Raw genomic sequence first — 17,378 nt, 5'->3', positions numbered from 1 at the left:
GCATGACCAGATTTCTGTCCCAGAAAGATCATCCTGGAAGATGTGTAGGAATGTACACTGGAGGAGAAGCAGGATCAGATCCAGATTATCACAGAAACATATGTAATAAACACAACAAATTGCATTTGGGTATATCTAACAGGTAATTCTCCCTAAGCAAAACCTGAAATAGATAATGATCTTTCAGAAAGAAGCCCAATTTCCCTGCCCTCTTTCTGGGGGAAGAAAGGAGGTGCAACATAAAGATCACCAGAGTAAAGAGATATAGGTTTCCAGTCCATACTCAGAGGAAAATCTTCTATGTGCCTCTAACGAGGTCTCTTGTTCACCTACTCTCTGGGCCTCAATCTCCGTGACTGTAAAACGAAAGGAGTAGCTTGGAAGATATACAAGGTTCTCCCTCAATTCAATGACAAGATTCTAGTTATCAAAAAACCCATGAATGATTACCAAATGACCTAGCAATTCCACTCCTTGGTATCTACTCAAGAGAGAATGAAAACATACGACTAGAAAGACTTGCACAAGAATGCTCACCGCAGCTCTATTCACAATCGCCCCACTCGTGAAACAGTTTGTAACAGGAAGAATGGAAAGACATCCACACGATGGACGACTACAACATGGGTGACTCTCAAACACAGTGCTGAGGGGAAGCTTTGCCCTGCAGAGAATACACTGCCTGAGGCCGTGGATACGAGGTTCCAGATGAGGTTATTTGATGGTGAAAAACTCAGAACAGATACCTTTGTGAAGTGGGGGAAGGGATCTGACTGGAAAAGGGCATGAGGGAACTTCCTGGTGTGGTGGTCAAGTCCTGTACCTTGACAAGAGTATAAGGAAGGAAGGAAGTGTCAGACGCTCAGTGGTGTCTGACCCTTTGCAACCCCATGCACTGTAGGCCGCCAGGCTCCTCAGTCCATGGGATTTCCCAGGCAAGAATACTGGAGTGGGTTGTTGCTATTTCCTTCTCCAGGGGAACTTCCCGACCCAGGGATTGAACCTGGGTCTCCCGCATCACAGGCAGGTTCTTTACCATTTGAGTCACCAGGGAAGCCCTGACAGAGTATGTATTTGCTCAAATCCATCAAATGCTGCATTCAAGATCGGGGCGTTTCACTCTATGCAATTTTATTAAAAAACAAACAAAATGCCTGAACTCTAGGTTACTGATACTCATACTGAAGAGCTAAGCATGAACTGTACTGATGTCTGCAATTTACTTCATGCATCAAAAAGTCAAATGGATGGATGGGAGACAGAGATGGACAGACACATGACAAAGTGAATACAACAGAATATAAACTGTACAATCTAGGTGGTGGGGACGTGAGCATCTGCTGTACCGTTCTTTCAACTTTTCTGTATACTTGAAAATTTCCTTTAGGAAATGTTGGGAGAAAGGAGGCAAGAAAAAAAAGAGAGATGTGAACTTGGAATATATTATAAATGATGAGATCCCTAAAGGCCATTTTTCCAAAAAGTGGCCTTTTAATATGTCTGTTATTTGAGATTTTGAATGCATTTTCCACTGATACAGGCCCACTGAAACCCATTTAACCTGAAATATGGCCAAAATTAATTCAGTATTCTCATTTTCCAGTTGCAGTGAGATTCTACAAAGTGTCTAAGCATCTACTGAGTGCAAAGCAATATGACAGGCGTTGCTTTTTAAAAATTTACGTCCACTTTCCCATGGGATTTCTTTCCTGCCTTTCAGGGTTCCAGTAGCACTATAGATTTAAGAAAGTGTTTAGGTGCTAGCTTAACTAATTTACAGACTTGCATCTGTGGGAAAATGGGCCTTACAGCAGGAAAGGGCTATACGTATGCCCAAGAAATGCTTTTTTCTACTATACATTCTCACTACATATTCTCCAAGGACTCAGAGTGGGAAAAAAAACAAAAAACCCCCCAAGGATGTGGCATCTAACACTCCTACTCAGGGCTTAAGCTGAAAGCAAGAAAGCTCCCAAAGTCTGAGGTTCATCTGTCAGGGAAGGTCCATATCTCAGATGAGCTGAAGGAGAGGGCCATGAAGCTCTAAGTGCCTGCCACGTGAGTAAGCGACTATCTCCTGTGGAAATGACTTGGTCTGTCCTTCTCTATGGCTCCCACAAGGTGCTCTGTCAGTGGACCAGCCCTATCACTCCAGCAGTGGCAGTGTGGTCTGAGAAGGCAGCTGGTTCTGGGGAGCACCATGAAGGATGAGCTGGGCACCTGTGGCCTCAGACTTCTGGGGCGGCCTGGACAAGCTCTGCCCAAGACAGATGCTCTGTACCAAGCGGCAGCAACCTGACTGGTTGAGACTGCCAGCTGCCTAGCCGATTTCTCCTCTTATTTCGTACTAATAGAACCTGTATTTATTTGGTAATACGCCCAGCTTAAGGAAACAAACCACCTCTTCCCTTATAGCTAGGTATGACTGTGTGACTAACTTTGGGTTAAGACTTAAGGTGAACTAGTACTTGGGACTTCCAGGAGGGGACATGCCCCCTTCTGCCTGTTCCCTCCTCTTTTTGCTCTCCTGCAGTATGGGATACACAGTAACCAGAACTCTAGGAACCATCTGAGACCAGGAGGCAACCTTGGAAACAGAAGCCAGGCATTTTATAAAAGAAGGAGTTTGGGGCACATGAACAAGCAAACAAGCCCGGCCCTGTGATGCGGGAATAGAAAGACAGAAGGCAGCTGGGCTCCGGACGGCACTGTGAGGGTGCAGCCAGTCCTGCTGACCTCTGGGCTGACTTTACGAGAAATAAAGCCCCGGTGTTCTGCAACTGCAGTTCCTAACTGATATACTAGTCCTTTTCCAGGAAGCCCAAAGACAGACTGCATTCTGGATTTACCCCGAGAAGCTGAATGGACAGTCTCACTCATTTTTGGAGCCAGCCATACAAGCCAGTGGGGAAAGTCCTAGAACAAGGAGTAACTGCTGATAAAAAGGTACATTTCCTTCTTTTCACTTCACTGTCTTGAAGAACCTCCTTAAGACACTTTCCTATTACGTTCTGAAGAACCTGGCTGGCAGGACTGATACAACTTAAAGAATTTTTTTTTATATATTAAAAATATTAACCCTCATCCATATAATGGCAGAAATAAATGCCTGGAGTTCCAGCACCTCTGTTTTCTCTGCATTCCCCACAATGCTCACGGAAGCAGCACTCACACCTGGCAATATTCTGAAGAACTGGGATGAGATGGTGCTCAGATGCATGGTTTCTGACTCACAAGCCTGAGTCTTTTGCTGATCCCACTTGATGAAGCCATCTGAACCTCAGGGGTGGCTGGTTACCGTTTCCTTTCCTTTAGCACATCACTTAGAAGTATTTCATCTAAATTAAACGGACTCTGTGGCCAAGAAGCTCTTCCAGGGTTAAAAGGGTAAATTATAGAGTTCTCACTCCTCTCTCCACCCATGCCCTACCAAAAAACCTTTAGATCCAAAAATGAGACAATCTCTGTGGATATTTGTGCTGCGACTTTTTTTTTAGAGTCCTTTTCAATGCTCAGCTTACTGTATTCTCAGATAAGCCTAGAAGGTTAGGCGAGCCCAGCAGAACCCTGTCACAGCATGGACACACGAGGGTGAGCACAAGTGCCAGAATTCTCTCCCACTCTCCCCTTCCTTCATCAGTGGTTTCTTCCCTATCCCAGTTCCCTGCTCTCCAAGTATCAACCTGCCCTGGCACAGGAGAGCTGATCATCACAGCCCCAAAGCAAGGGAGGTGTTTTCACACTGCTCTCAGAGCCATCCCTGGATGCCTGCTTTAGATCAGAAATTCAGTTTAGAAAAAAAAAAGAAAGAAAGAAAGAAAGACCTGTTTTCAGGGCCTTCAGGGAATGATCTAAACCTACGTCTGTGCTACTTTCATCTTATTCACTAGTCCTGCCTTTGCACTCTTCAAACAGCCACCGGCTCCTCCTCCCATTCTTCCCACATTTTAGCAGCAGAGTCCTCCTTTAAGCTGCTGCAGCCTCACCAACTGCTGGGCTCCACACACTCTACCTTCAGACTCCAGGGCTTCAGCGGATTGCCACAGAAACCAGAAAAAACCTGCTCACAGACCCAAGGTGGCCTTATGTTCATTTTCTTGAAGTCTGACTTCTTAACCCTTCTTCCATCAGCCAGTCATACAGCAGCGCAAGTAGAGAGGAGTTTCAGAGCTGCGCTAACACAGCTCTTTCGTTTCCAGTGTGAGACTAAGGAACTGAACCATTCTGCAGTCTTGCACAGACCAAAACCCACTGGGAAAACATGCAGTCATCTCTGCGAAAATGCTTCAGAACCATATTCTAACTGGTATTAGACTCAAAACAGGGAGGTGATAAAGGAACCTGACTAATCCTAAAAAACAGTGCCATTTGTGAAGACTGATTCCATGTTGTTTTACGATTAAGATATAATCAAACAATTGCCAGATACATAGAGTACTTTGCCATCATCATTTTCTCTAAAGTTAATTTTTCCAGATACTCAGTGCAACCATTTTGGTGGTGGTGGTTTAGTTGCTAAGTCGTGTCTGACTCATGAGACCCCACGGACTGTAGCCCGCCAGGCTTCCCTGTCCATGGGATTCTTCAGGCAAGAATACTGGAATGGGTTGCCATTGTTGGACAAGTAAAGAACTAAGGGCCTGAAAGATTTACGTCCTAAAGAACTAAGGGCCTTAGAGATTTACGTCCCTTTCCTAATGGATCATTTTTATTTTGGCCATGTGGTTTGTAGGTTCTCACTTCCCCAACCAGGGACTGAACCTGGGCCACCGCTGTGAAAGCCTGGAGCCCTAGCCACTATGGCACCAGGGAACTCCCCAGTGAGTCTTTCTTACAAGGAAAAAACACATTTATTAGTATCACATGCCTCGTTACTGCACTAGGTGCTTTGCATACTCTTTCTTACTTCATGTTCATAACCACACTGGAATGAATTATTCTCCTCATTTTATAGATGAGGAGAAAAAAAAAAAAGGCCCAGAGAGGTTATATGTCCTATTCAAGTTCTCAGAGACAGTAAGAGCCAGAGACCGATCAGACCAGTTTTTTTCCCCCCACTACTCCTAATCTGCCTTTTTAGTGGTGAACTGAATTTCGTAGCACCCAAATTTCTGAGGTACTTCTTAGCAAACTGAGTTGTGAGAAATAAGCAGGGAGCCCATTTTGAACAAAGCTACTAACTGAATGCCAGTTTTTTGCTTTATACAAAGCAGAAGGCTTCTGGGGGAAAAACAAACTGACTTCAGAGTAATTTCTGTGAAGCAAATCCTACTTGTTTACCACTACAGAACCCAAGATGCATTCCCGAGGAAAGAATCCCCCGGGCGGCTTCGTCATAAATATTTGGTAAAGGGGAACGATGGGCGCCTTGGCAGATGCTGGGCACGGCTGCAGATTAGCAGCGGCGTGTCCTTGCCAGATATCCTGGCAGCCCGGCTCTGCGGCCCTCTGCTCAGTGAGACGCCCCCACCAGGACCACAGGGAGTCTTCCTGAGCTTGGGGGGCCTCTGACCTCACTCTGGTGGCTTCTAGAAACTGTGTTTAAGAGAGTAGGACACATGTTGGTGCGGGGATTGGAAAACAGCTTTTCTTCTCCAGCTTGGCAAGAATAAGCACAGTAATACTCAGAAAGGCATGCTTCCTTTCTGGGACTCAGTTTCCCAACTGTCCACTGAATAGTCCTCTGAGCTCTCAACATCTCTCAAATTCTTCCCTCTTTGTCGGTGGTTCTCAATAGAGGAAGATTCTATTGTCTGAGGTATTTTGCAGGTTTTCTGTGGTTGTTTCCCCTGGAAGAAGAAATGGCAACCCATTTCAGCATTCTTGCCCGGAAAATCCCAAGGACAGAGGAGCCTGGTGGGCTATAGTTCATGGGGTCACAGTGAGTCGGAAACAACTGAGAGACTAAATAACAACAAAAGACTGGGGCAGGGGGAAGGTCCTACTGGCATTTAATGGGAAGAAGCCAGGGATGCTGCTGAACAACGTACAGTGCCGGAAGGACACCGCCCCTCCACCCCCGGGTAACAGAGTTATCTGGTCCAAAGTGGTAAGAGTGCCAAGGTTAACAAACCTTGATATTAGCTACTTCTGCCTTCTAATGGTTATGAGGCTGAACTATCAACAAATATATATATATATATATATATATATATATATATATATATATATATATATATTTTAGCTCGAAAAATGCCTAAATCCAAGGCTCTCATTCATATAAATTATTAATTTTGTAAATTAAACATTCCATATCCGAGGTAAAATTACATGATATCTAGGGTTGCCTTAAAATATTTCAGGAAAAAAAAAAGGGACCTGCTCCCCCCACCACCTGCCAACACACACACAAAGCATAAGATACACTCCTTGACCTGGCAGAGCTCACAGCTGAGTGGAAACAAGCCAGCCAACAGCCTCCACACACAAGGGATGCTATTTGGGAGCATAAGAAAGAAGTGAAAAGTGAAGTGAAAGTGAAAGTCGCTCAGTCGTGTCCAACTCTTTGCGACCCCTTGGACTATACAGTCCATGGAATTCTCCAGCCTTCTCCAGGGGATCTTCCCAACCCAGGGATCAAACCAAGGTCTCCAGCATTGCAGGCGTATTCTTTACTGTCTGAGCTACCAGAGAAGCCTGAAGAAGCATAAGAAAGGGACCACTCTAAAAACAGAAGTGGAAAAGCCAGGAAGGGATTCAAGAAGGAAGCAAGATGGGAGGGAAGTCCAGAGAAAAACTAGTCAGTCTTACAGAGACGGGAGTAAAGAAGTGTCTCAGTTAAACAAAGCAAGAGGTGTCAATACATGTGCATGCCAAGTTGCTTCAGTAGTGTCCAACTCTCTATGGACTGCAGCCTGCCAGCCTCCTCTGTCCATGGGATTCTCCAGGCAAGTATACTGGAGTGGGTTGCCATGCCCTCCTCCAGGGGATCTTCCCCATCCAGGGTTCAAACCCATATCTCCTATGTCTCCTGCGTTGGCAGGCATGTTCTTTACCACTTAGTGCCAGCTGAGACACAGAGGGACTACACTAGCTCAGGCTAAGGGCAGGTAATTTCAAGAAGGGGACAGCAAGAGAAGGCCAAACGGCCAGGTCTTCTACATCATACTAAGGAGTCTAGATGCCTCCCTTGACCTGTAGTAAGAAGCTCTTAAAAGACTGAGCAGCAGAGTCACATGATCATATTTTAAAGGAACTTGAGGCAGTTTATCTGTGTGTTTCAAGACTCGGGAAGAAAAGGGACTGGAGATAGGCGAGAATTCCAGTAGTGAGTCAGGGAAGAAAAATGGTGCAACCATCTGAGAAAGGAACTAAAAGGAATGAGGGTAAATAGGGATGATAGAAATGACAAGAAGATTAAATTCAAGAGATAATTTATGATTATAACTGATGTCATCAAAAGAACTCCAAAGTAGAGATCAGAGAAGTTTGCCTATGGAGACCAAAATTGGGATTATCAGAGAAGAATGTACAAAAGGACTTAAAAAAAAAATAAAATGAATTTAGTAGATTTATAGATGATGGCCAAGGAAGAGGCTGAAGCTCCTTCCATTCTCAGATTTTGAAGATTTTAGGCACGTACAATAGATATGATACTGTAGCTGGGAGTGTCTGCTGGGCTGCTGTAGGAGAAGGCTGCCTTGGTCCAGCTGTCTTGGTCACCCCTACTGGCCTTGACAAATATAGTCAGCAGTCTGGCTCACTAAGCTTAGTCTCTAACCACAACGCTGTAATTCTTGCCTTTTCCAGAGTTCCATCAAATTCTCGGTTGCCATTCTATATGCCGTTCTCTCTGGCTAAGAGTTCTCTTTCTTGTTCATTTTGGACATTCCTACTCACTTCAATCTTTCTAGTCCCCTCAAGGAAGATTTCCAAGTGGACTGGAAGCCTGTTTCTTCCTTCAATGCCTCCATCTGCAACCTGTACCCACCTCCTTTATCATCTTCACAGTATTATACTGTAATCATCATGTGCATGTCGCCTGGAAGCTGAGCTGCCGCCAGGGCACACGTGTTCCCAGGATCTGACACCCTGCCTGGTACTATCAAGTATTCAACAAATAATGGCTGCAGAACTGTAGAGCGAATGAACTCGTGGAAGAGGTCAGGGGAGGATTCCTTTGGGCCACCTTACAAAGGTTTTCACAGAGTTCCTAAGTGACTCCTAGCTCTGGGCAAACACCTCAAGATGACCTCCTAAGTCACCAAGCTATATTCACATGTGATAAAGCCCATTTCAAAGCTTAATCCTGAGCTTATTACTTGTGACATGTCTTCTGTAGCCTGGAACTTTTGACAGAGATAAGACAGGCTGGGAATACATGTTTCCAGAAGTACATCTTAAACAAAGGCCATGTTGGAAGGAAAAGGCAAAAGGGCTAACATTTGTTAAGCACCTACTATAAGCCACAATGAATCCCAGAGGCAGACAACTTAGTGAGCTCACTGGGCAGGACGTCGGTCTCATGTCACCATTGTTCTAGTGTTTTGGAGCGTGTCTGTGTTTCTGCTGTGTGGTTTTGTTGTGAAGCAAGCCTGCTTGATTTTGTGGTTAAGCAAACTTGCTTTCTTGAGTGGATCATAACAGGGGTCTTCCATACTTCCCTCTCTACTTACAATCCCCTAGTGTGATTAACTAATCAATCACCTACTTTGCCCCTTTACTCTGTTCCTATCGGTGTTATAGGGCTTCCCTGGTGACTCAGATGGTAAAGAATCCTCCCGCAATGTTGGAGACCTGTGTTTGATCCCTGGGTTGGGAAAATCCCCTTGAGAAGGGGACAGCCACCCACTCCAGTATTCTGGCCTGGAGAATTCCATGGACTGTATAGTCAATGGGGTTGCAAAGAGTTGGACTTGACTGAGTGACTTTCGCTTTCACTTTTGGAACTGTGAGAGAATACATTTCTGATATTAGGGTATCCCTGGTGGCTCAGATGGTAGAGTCTGCCTGCAATGTGGGAGACCCAGGGTCGATCCCTGGGTCAGGAAGATCCCCTGGAGAAGGAAATGGCAACCCACTCCAGTGGTCTTGCCAGGAAAATCCCTTGGATGGAGGAGCCTGGCAGGCTACAGTCCATGGGTCACAAAGAGTCGAACATGACTGAGCGACATCACTTTTCACTTTCATCAGTGTTATAGACTCCTGCTCCTTGAAGTGTGGTCAGAGGACCACCAGCAGCAGCCCCACCTGGGAGCTGGTTATAAATACCCAATGTCAGGCCTCACCCACACCTACCGAAGCAGACAGTGTTTTTAAAAGATCCCCAGGTCATCTGTCTGCAATATAAACACTGAGAAGCACTGTTGTAGATGCAGTATATCTGGGATCAGTGAATTAATGTGCCTAAGGTTACTGTGATATTGTGATTTATAATAAGAATTATTATATTTGGTCTTTGTCCCAGTTTCGGGCAAAGAACTCCTAAAACCCTTGGAATTTCCTAAGTGATGAAAGTCATAATGGTGTCTCTTGTTATGTTAATATTATGTTGCTAACAGAACCAACCAAGATATTAGAGCGATTAGAGGGTTTCAACTTTCAGTCACAACAACAGACCTGGGAGGGGAGAGGGGCTATAGATTTAATCAGTCACAAACAGCCAATGATGTAATCAATCACACTTTGGTAATAATGGCTCCATAAAACCCCAAAGGATGGGGTCTGGAGAGTTTTCCAAGTGCCGAGAGAGTGGCGTGCCCGGAGACGGCATGGAAGCTATGTGCCCTCTCCCCACACTTTTCCTTCACACCTTATGTTTGGCTGTTCCTGAGTTACATCTTTTTATAATATACCAGTGTGAGTGTGTGCTAAGTCGCCTCAGTCATGTCTGACTCTGTGGACCCTATGGACTGTAGCCTGCCAGGCTCCTCTGTCCATGGGATTCTCCTAAGAATACTGGAGTGGGTTGCCATGCCCTCCTCTAGGGGATCTTCCTGACCTAGGGATCAGACCTGCATGGCAGACAGGTTCTTTACACTAGCACCACCTGGGAAGCCCAATATACAGGTAAGTAAAATGTTTCACTGAGTTCTGTGAGCTGCTCTAGCAAATTAATTGAACCCAAGGAATAGGTCTTAGAAACTTCTGATTTATAACCAATTGGTCCAAAGTACGGGTAACAACCTGGACTTAAGAGTGGTGTCAGAAGGGAATGGGGTGGTCTTGTGAGACAAAGCCCTCAACCTGTGGAAATCTGCTGTTGTCTCCAGGTCTACGGAGTCAGAACTCTAGTGAATTCTAAGACGGCCTTCTGGTGTTCCCGAACTCCTTGTTGGTATGAGGAAACCAACCCACCTCTGCCTTGGAAACTGAGCCTCAAAGTACCTAGTTTAGTTACACAACTGGTATAAGCTGGGATTTGAACTCACGCCTGCATGTTCTATAAGCTTTCCCCATACACTGCTATTAAGATCTATGCCAAGCTTACGACTTAGAAAAACACATCTAACTTACTAGAAAATATATAGAAAAAACCTTAGTATAACAAAATTCATCGTTTCAAAAATTTAGGTTGACATTATAAAAAAATTTTCACATCCCACAATGCAGAAATGCTGCCCCTCCCATCACTCACCTTCTACTTAATACAAAAAAACTTAGTAATAGAACTTTTCTGCCTTGCCCTGCCATGCCAATATTATAAATTTTCCTATTTATTTCTAGAAATAACTAAAGGTTGCTTTGATGATTAAAAGTCACTTAACTCTGGCTTTCAGATGTCTCCTTGAGAGACTTAAAGCACAGGATCACAAACATGGGCTTTGGGTTCTGCTGCTAAGTCGCTTCAGTCATGTCTGACTCTGTGCGATCCCATAGAAGGCAGCCCACCAGGCTCCCCCGTCCCTGGGATTCTCCAGAGGCAAGAACACTGGAGTGGGTTGCCATTTTCTTCTCCAATGCATGAAAGTGAAAAGTGAAAGTGAAGTCGCTCAGTCGTGTCCGACTCCTAGCGACCCCATGGACTGCAGCCTACCAGGCTCCTCCATCCATGGGATTTTCCCGGCAAGAGTACTGGAGTGGGGTGCCGTTGCCTTCTCTGCAGACGTTTGTTTAAACTGTGCATGATTTGAGAAAGTACTTTACTTCTTGGGGGCTTTTTCCTCAGCAATAAAGCAGGCTAATGATACGCCACACGGAGCTGATGGCAGGGATAATGACATCATGGATAAACTGGAACACAGCAAACACTTAATAAATGTGAGGCACCATGGCAGCCATCATTGTCCATGGTAACCTCAGACTGGCTGGTACATCATCAGGAGAATCAGCCTGCTAACGAGGCAAGCAAACATTGTTATTCCACAAGTTCGCCAGCCAGCAGGCATGCTTAACAGAGACATGATTTATTAGTAATCAATACATTTAAGAAAGTTGTAGGCATATTTTTAGTGATTATCAAAATGATACGCTTAATTTATTTTATGGTAACCCTGCAGCAAATATGGAATAAATTAACCATCATTTTCTTTCTACTTTGGAGCAGAGACAAGGGAGAAAAATGTTACAAGGGGGAAAAAAATGTAAGGGATGTAGAAGAGACAAGGGAGAAACACTGATTGTAATATATACCAGTACCATGGCCATATTGTACAGGGGCAAAATCTTACAGTATACGAAGCACTTCCCCACGCCTTATCTTATCCAGTTCTCACACACTGTGAAATAGTGTAATCTTTCTCTTTAAAGGTGTGGAAACTGAGGTTCAGAGAGTAAATGACTTGCCAAAGTCACAGAGCTGTGGTATAAACACAAATCTAGACCTTGTGAACCCAGCCCAGGGCTCCTTTGTAATAGGCTATGCAAACAGAGGTGCTTACCTCAGAAAATTACCCCAAGATGGTTCACTGCAAGGCTGTCCAGCCCCAACCCCAGGCTGACCTCCCCAGCTCAACACAGAGATCCTTTAATAAACCCGCATCTTAAAGAGAAAAGATCTGCTTCTCTTTAACCTGATACCTGAGAATAATTTGTGTTTGGGGATCCTTTGTTTGGCTACCAGAAAAGAATATTCAACATCTTTTCAACCTCCTTCTTATGCTAATTACAGCTCATCAGCATCTGGACACCCACAAGCAAAAGCAATCTGACTATAAAAGCAAGCCAAAGACATTTTCTTACCATAAAGAAAACAAACAAGTAAGGCTGCAACATGATTAAATACACAGAGCCATTTCCCCAGCAACCTGCAAGCTGCTGTGTATAAAAATCACATCCAATATCACAAGAATCCAGGAAGGTGGACACTAACAAACATTTCACACGTGTATTCTTTATGAGCAGTGAAATGTATACGGGTCTATTTTCAGTTTATCTCCTTCTACACTATATCCGCTGTTAGATGCCAACATGTATAACACCTTAAAATACTCATACGTTTAAATAAACATTTGAAAGGCATCTTCACTTCTCTTAGAACCAAGTGAACTGAGATGCATTAGCCTTTAATCCGCACCTCCTTTCCTTGCCATACTGAAGTCCCAGCACATTCACAACTTGGAAGAGCCAGCCTCACCATCCAAGCCCAGCTCACCCTTTCCAAAATGCTATCACCTCTACAGCCTAATCATTTCACCTGAAATCTATCCTGCCTTCTAAAAATATACAGTCCAGTTTCCTAATTGTATTAAAAGACACCCCTGTCAAGTATGCCCAAGACACGCTGAGTAAAAACAGGTTACAAAATAGCATATACACCATGCCTCCAATTATACAAAATTATATTCACATATATTCAAGCCCCACCCCTAATGCAGATGTTTGAATGGAGAGTGTCCATGATATTTCTAGTGATTAACTCTGGGTGGTGAAATTGGGAGTAGATTTTTACTTTCCCTCCTTTCTTTTCCACAATGCTTGACCTTTCTACATTAGGTTAATTATTCATACTCAGAAAAACTATTACGATATATCTAACAAGCCTTCCCCTAAGATCCACCATGTCAAGAATCTTCTCTTGGCCCAAAGAGAAAGTCAAAATATGCTCACCAAGGCTTATGCTCTGAGCATTTTAGCCAGTGAGTCTCAGCACTAACTGAGCAACAGGCTCTGGAGCTTCTAAAAATTACAGAGGTTTGGAGTTTTGATCCTTAGAATTCCTAGGGGTGGGGTCTAGGCATGTGTATTCTGTTAAAGCTCTTCAAGTCTTACTCACCATCGGTGAGGGTTGAAAACTACAGATTCATGTCTCTTTCTCCAGGGAGTCAACAGAGGGAGAAAACAGGCCAGAGTGCTGAGTGAAGGGTTCAAGGGCAGACAACTGCAAAGGAAGCAGACTGCAATGTGTAGGAACAGAAACTGAAGGCTGAAACAGTGCTGAGCTTCAGGCCTGAGAGGCCTGAAGAGAAGAGACTATAAGGGGACAGATACCCCTGAAAACTGGAAGCCACGAAGAGGTGAACAAAGTGTGGCAGGGCAAAATGTTTGGAATTGAGAGAGTTTATGCAGTACTGGATGCAGGACTACTGATGACTGAGAAGAAATCAAATAGGCAAAGATACCACAGAGCAGTTTAAATCAGGCCCACTACTACTGGGCAAGTTCTGATTTATGATTAAAAGAAGAATTAGAAGAGAACTGCATAGCATTCAATTTTCAGAAACCATGGAAAAATCTTAGCTTAAAATCCTAGTAAGGCCATGTACTAGCTGTGTCTTTGGAAAATGACAACTTCTTTATGCCTCAGTGTTCTCACTTGTAAAATGTAGGTGATAATACATGGCTCACAGGGCTCTTGTGAGGATTAGGTAAAACGATATAATGAATTGTTTTTACCTGATAGGCTTTTGCCTATCAGAGTACCCAACAAAAAAAGCCCCCAAATAGTAAGATTAAGAAGCATATCATGGTAAAGATGTGAAGAGCCGACTCATTGGAAGAGACCCTCTCTGATGTTGGGAAAGATTGAAGGCAAAAGAAGAGGGCAGCAGAGGACGAGATGGTTAGAGAGCATCACCGTTCAATGGACAAGTTGCTGTTGTTCAGTCACTCAGTCGTGTCTGATGTTTTGTGACCCCATGGACTGCAGCACTCCAGGCTTTCCTGTCCTTCACTACGTCCCGGAGTTTGCTCACACTCATGTCCATGGAGTCAGTAATGCCACCCAACCATCTCATCCTCTGTTGCCCACTTCTCCTCCTACCCTCAGTCTTTCCCAGTATCGGGGTCTTTTCCAATGAGTTGGCTCTTTGCATCAGGTGGCCAAAGTATTGGAACTTTAACTTCAGCATCAGTCCTTCCACTGAATTATTCAGGGTTGATTTCCTTTAGGATTGACTGATTTGATCTCCTTGCTGTCCAAGGGACTCTCAAGAGTCTTCTCCAGCACCACAGCTCGAAAGCATCAATTCTTTGGTGCTCAGCCTTCTTTATGGTCTAAATCTCACATCTGTACATGACTACTGTAAAAATTATAGCTATGACTATACAGACCTTTGGTGGCAAAGTGATGTCTCTGCTTTTTAATACGCTATCTAGGTTTGTCATATCTTTTCTTCCAATGGATGTGAATTTGAGCAATCTCCGGGAGAAAGTGGAGGACAGAGCAGCCTGGCGTGCTACAGTCCATGGGGTTGCAGACAGTCATACACGACTTAGCAACTGAACAACACAGAAAAGATTATGTGTTGAATTTTAATAAACCAGGTTATTATACGTCAGGTTTAACAAACCACTTAATTACTGTCTAGCTCCTAAGTTATTCCTCATTTTGGCACCACCCAACGCTAAAGAAATAACCTATAAAGGTTTGGCTATTTCTTGACTACTGTTTCCACATTCCTGGTATTGGTTTTACTTCTATAAAGGAGATATGCTGCATACTAAACTATTTCTATAAAATTTAATCAAGATAATAAATGAAAACTAACAGAGTCATATTGACAAAATAATAAATGTACCAGTGGAAAATTCTATATCTAAAATAAGAATTCAGCTAATGCTGCCACTGAAGAACTAAGTTTCTCCCTGGCAAAATGAAAACGCAGAAGAAAAATAGTGATAAATGTTTCTCATTCATTCTTTCCACCCAGGCCCTCAATATCAAAATTGAGTTTATGCTAAATTAGCTGAAATAGTCAAAATAATTAAAATTAGTACTATAACTATGACATATAAAAATTTGGAGGAGGCCTTTTTTTTATCATAATATAAGAACAGCAATAACTATCAATATTAATGAATGCTTACCATGTGCCAAGTACTGTCTTAAGCACTGTACGTGTATTAACTCAGTCAATCCTCACAACAGCTCTGCAGAGTCCTCCAAGGTCTGGCTTCTGTTTAACTAGTCTAATCTTCTGCTCCATGCTCTTCTTACCAAGGGCTGGTGCCAGACTGGTCTCAGAGGGTACTCGTGGCAAGCTTAACAAAGTACAGATCCACCAATATAATGCAGACTGGTGGAATCAGAAACTCTGAAACATGTCCCAGCAGGCTACCTTTTAAACAAGTTTCCATATGATTCTGAGGGGCGGTGAGGTTTAAGGGCCACCATAGCCTGTACCTCCCATCTTTTGTTTTATATATGGTGCTTTTTTTCATTTAACATTCCTTCACCTGGCTAACTCAGATCTAAGGTTTGGCTCAAGAGCCACACTGCTAAGGTAGAGCTGTTTCTAACCTTCATCTGTTCTTCCACTGCCTAGGAGCCCCTCATCTGTGCTCTCTTCTATCATTTTCCCTTGTACTATAAACACAGGTTTCCATGTCTCCCTAACTGGACTGTGGGCTTATTCACCTTCCATCTACAGCACCAAGCCTGGCGCAAAGAAGAGCTAGTGGTTTGTTTGATAAAAGAATGAAGCCTCACTCATCTACCTTTAGGGCTCTTATACACAGAGCATCAGATGGAAATAGAAAGGTCTGGTACTTCATTCAAGGTGTGATAAATTTTGACAGGACCAGCACAACCAGGATTATACCTAAGGGCCCTGATTGCCAGGCCATCACGATAAACTGGCTGTCTCATCTCTTGGTAGCTCTTGTTATAACCCAGCCTCCCCACATACGGAGTCCTGGTCCACAACTGGGCTTCAAACCCACAAAAGTCAAGGAGACTGTACTCGACATGTAAATGTAAATGTGAAATCAGAGAGGTAAGGATGACTATTTTTGAAAGGAAGCGGAGACACAGTAACTATTTGACCATTTAGTAAATGTCTACTTGCTAGAGACTATATAGGATGCTCATGATCATTATTGTTCCCACAACAATTTGAGGAAGGTTTTTATCTGGCTTATTGACTGAAGAGAAATGGAAGATCTAGAAAGAATAACTTTCCTAAGGCCACCAGCTAGTTTGGGGGCAGAGCTGGGATGTGAAGCCAGGTTGCCTCACAAAGACAGTCCTCCTTTTCCCTTCGCTCTGTTGCCTCTGGGTACCAACCAGAAGACCCCTGGAGCCACCCTGGTGTTAGAAGAAGCTTTAGAAGCAGACTAGGCTCAAATCCTGCTTTGCCACTCACTTGTTGAAAGGTATTTGGTAATTAACAAACTCCCTGAGACTCATCTATAAAAAGATGATAGAAATGCCTAATTCATAAAGTATATACACCTATAACACCCTTGGTATATCAGTACAGGGGCTTCCTAGGTGGCTCAGAGGTAAAGAATCCACCCGCCAATGCAGGAGACCTGGGTTCAATCCCTGGGTCGGGAAGATCAGATGCCCAATAAAATGAGAGCTGGCTATGAGCTTCTTCCCACAAAAGGGCAGGAGCAGTTTCCAGGATACTAAATATATCCACTGCTTTACTGTCTTCCTCAGTGGCAAGCTACTACGCCGTGCTCTACTTGAGAAAGGCCTGTGGGTTGTTACTCCTTCATATGACTGGAACCAGTTAGCAAACCAGCTGTGCAACACTCAGAATCATTCCCTGAAGCCTGATGAGAAAGCCTTAAGAGGAACCCCTTAAGTCCAAACACATTGCTTATTTCAGCATCCTTATGTTTTGTCATCTGAGGTCAGCAATGAGACAAGTAGCTGGAGGGAGAGAAAAGAAATGGATCCAGGAACTATTCAGTTAGAAGGTTTTCGGATGGCAACAAAAAACAACAGCCAGACATTTCCATCCTTGTTTAACATAAAAGTGCCTGTTAGTAGATGGCTTAATGCTACTCTTAAAATTAAATACCATTTACTCTTCACTTGCTCATTGTTCTGATCACTATAATCAACTCTGGGATTTTCAAGCTTGAGGAACACACAAAAAAGTGGTGGGGAGGGGAATCTTTGAATTCTCTGTTTACATGATATGAAGCAGTGGGGGTTTGGGGCTCCCCAGTCATACCCTCTGTGGGGGAGGTCTTGTCTCATCAAGACTGGGATGTTTACATCTGTTCCTTAAATGGCAGACTCAGGGGGAAAAGGATTTCATCTG

At 43.8% G+C, this 17,378-nt stretch overlaps 1 protein-coding gene across 3 annotated transcripts in view; it reads right to left on the bottom strand.

Annotated features, from left to right (window-relative positions):
- The window catches only part of CTNNBL1 (catenin beta like 1), a 170,527-nt gene that overhangs the window by 42,635 nt on the left and 110,514 nt on the right, over positions 1 to 17,378 (bottom strand). The gene's annotated exons all lie outside the window — the stretch shown is intronic.

This window comes from Bubalus kerabau, chromosome 13 (assembly GCF_029407905.1).
Source record: "Bubalus kerabau isolate K-KA32 ecotype Philippines breed swamp buffalo chromosome 13, PCC_UOA_SB_1v2, whole genome shotgun sequence".
Taxonomy (NCBI): domain Eukaryota; kingdom Metazoa; phylum Chordata; class Mammalia; order Artiodactyla; family Bovidae; genus Bubalus; species Bubalus kerabau.
This window is presented reverse-complemented; position numbering and strand designations above follow the sequence as displayed.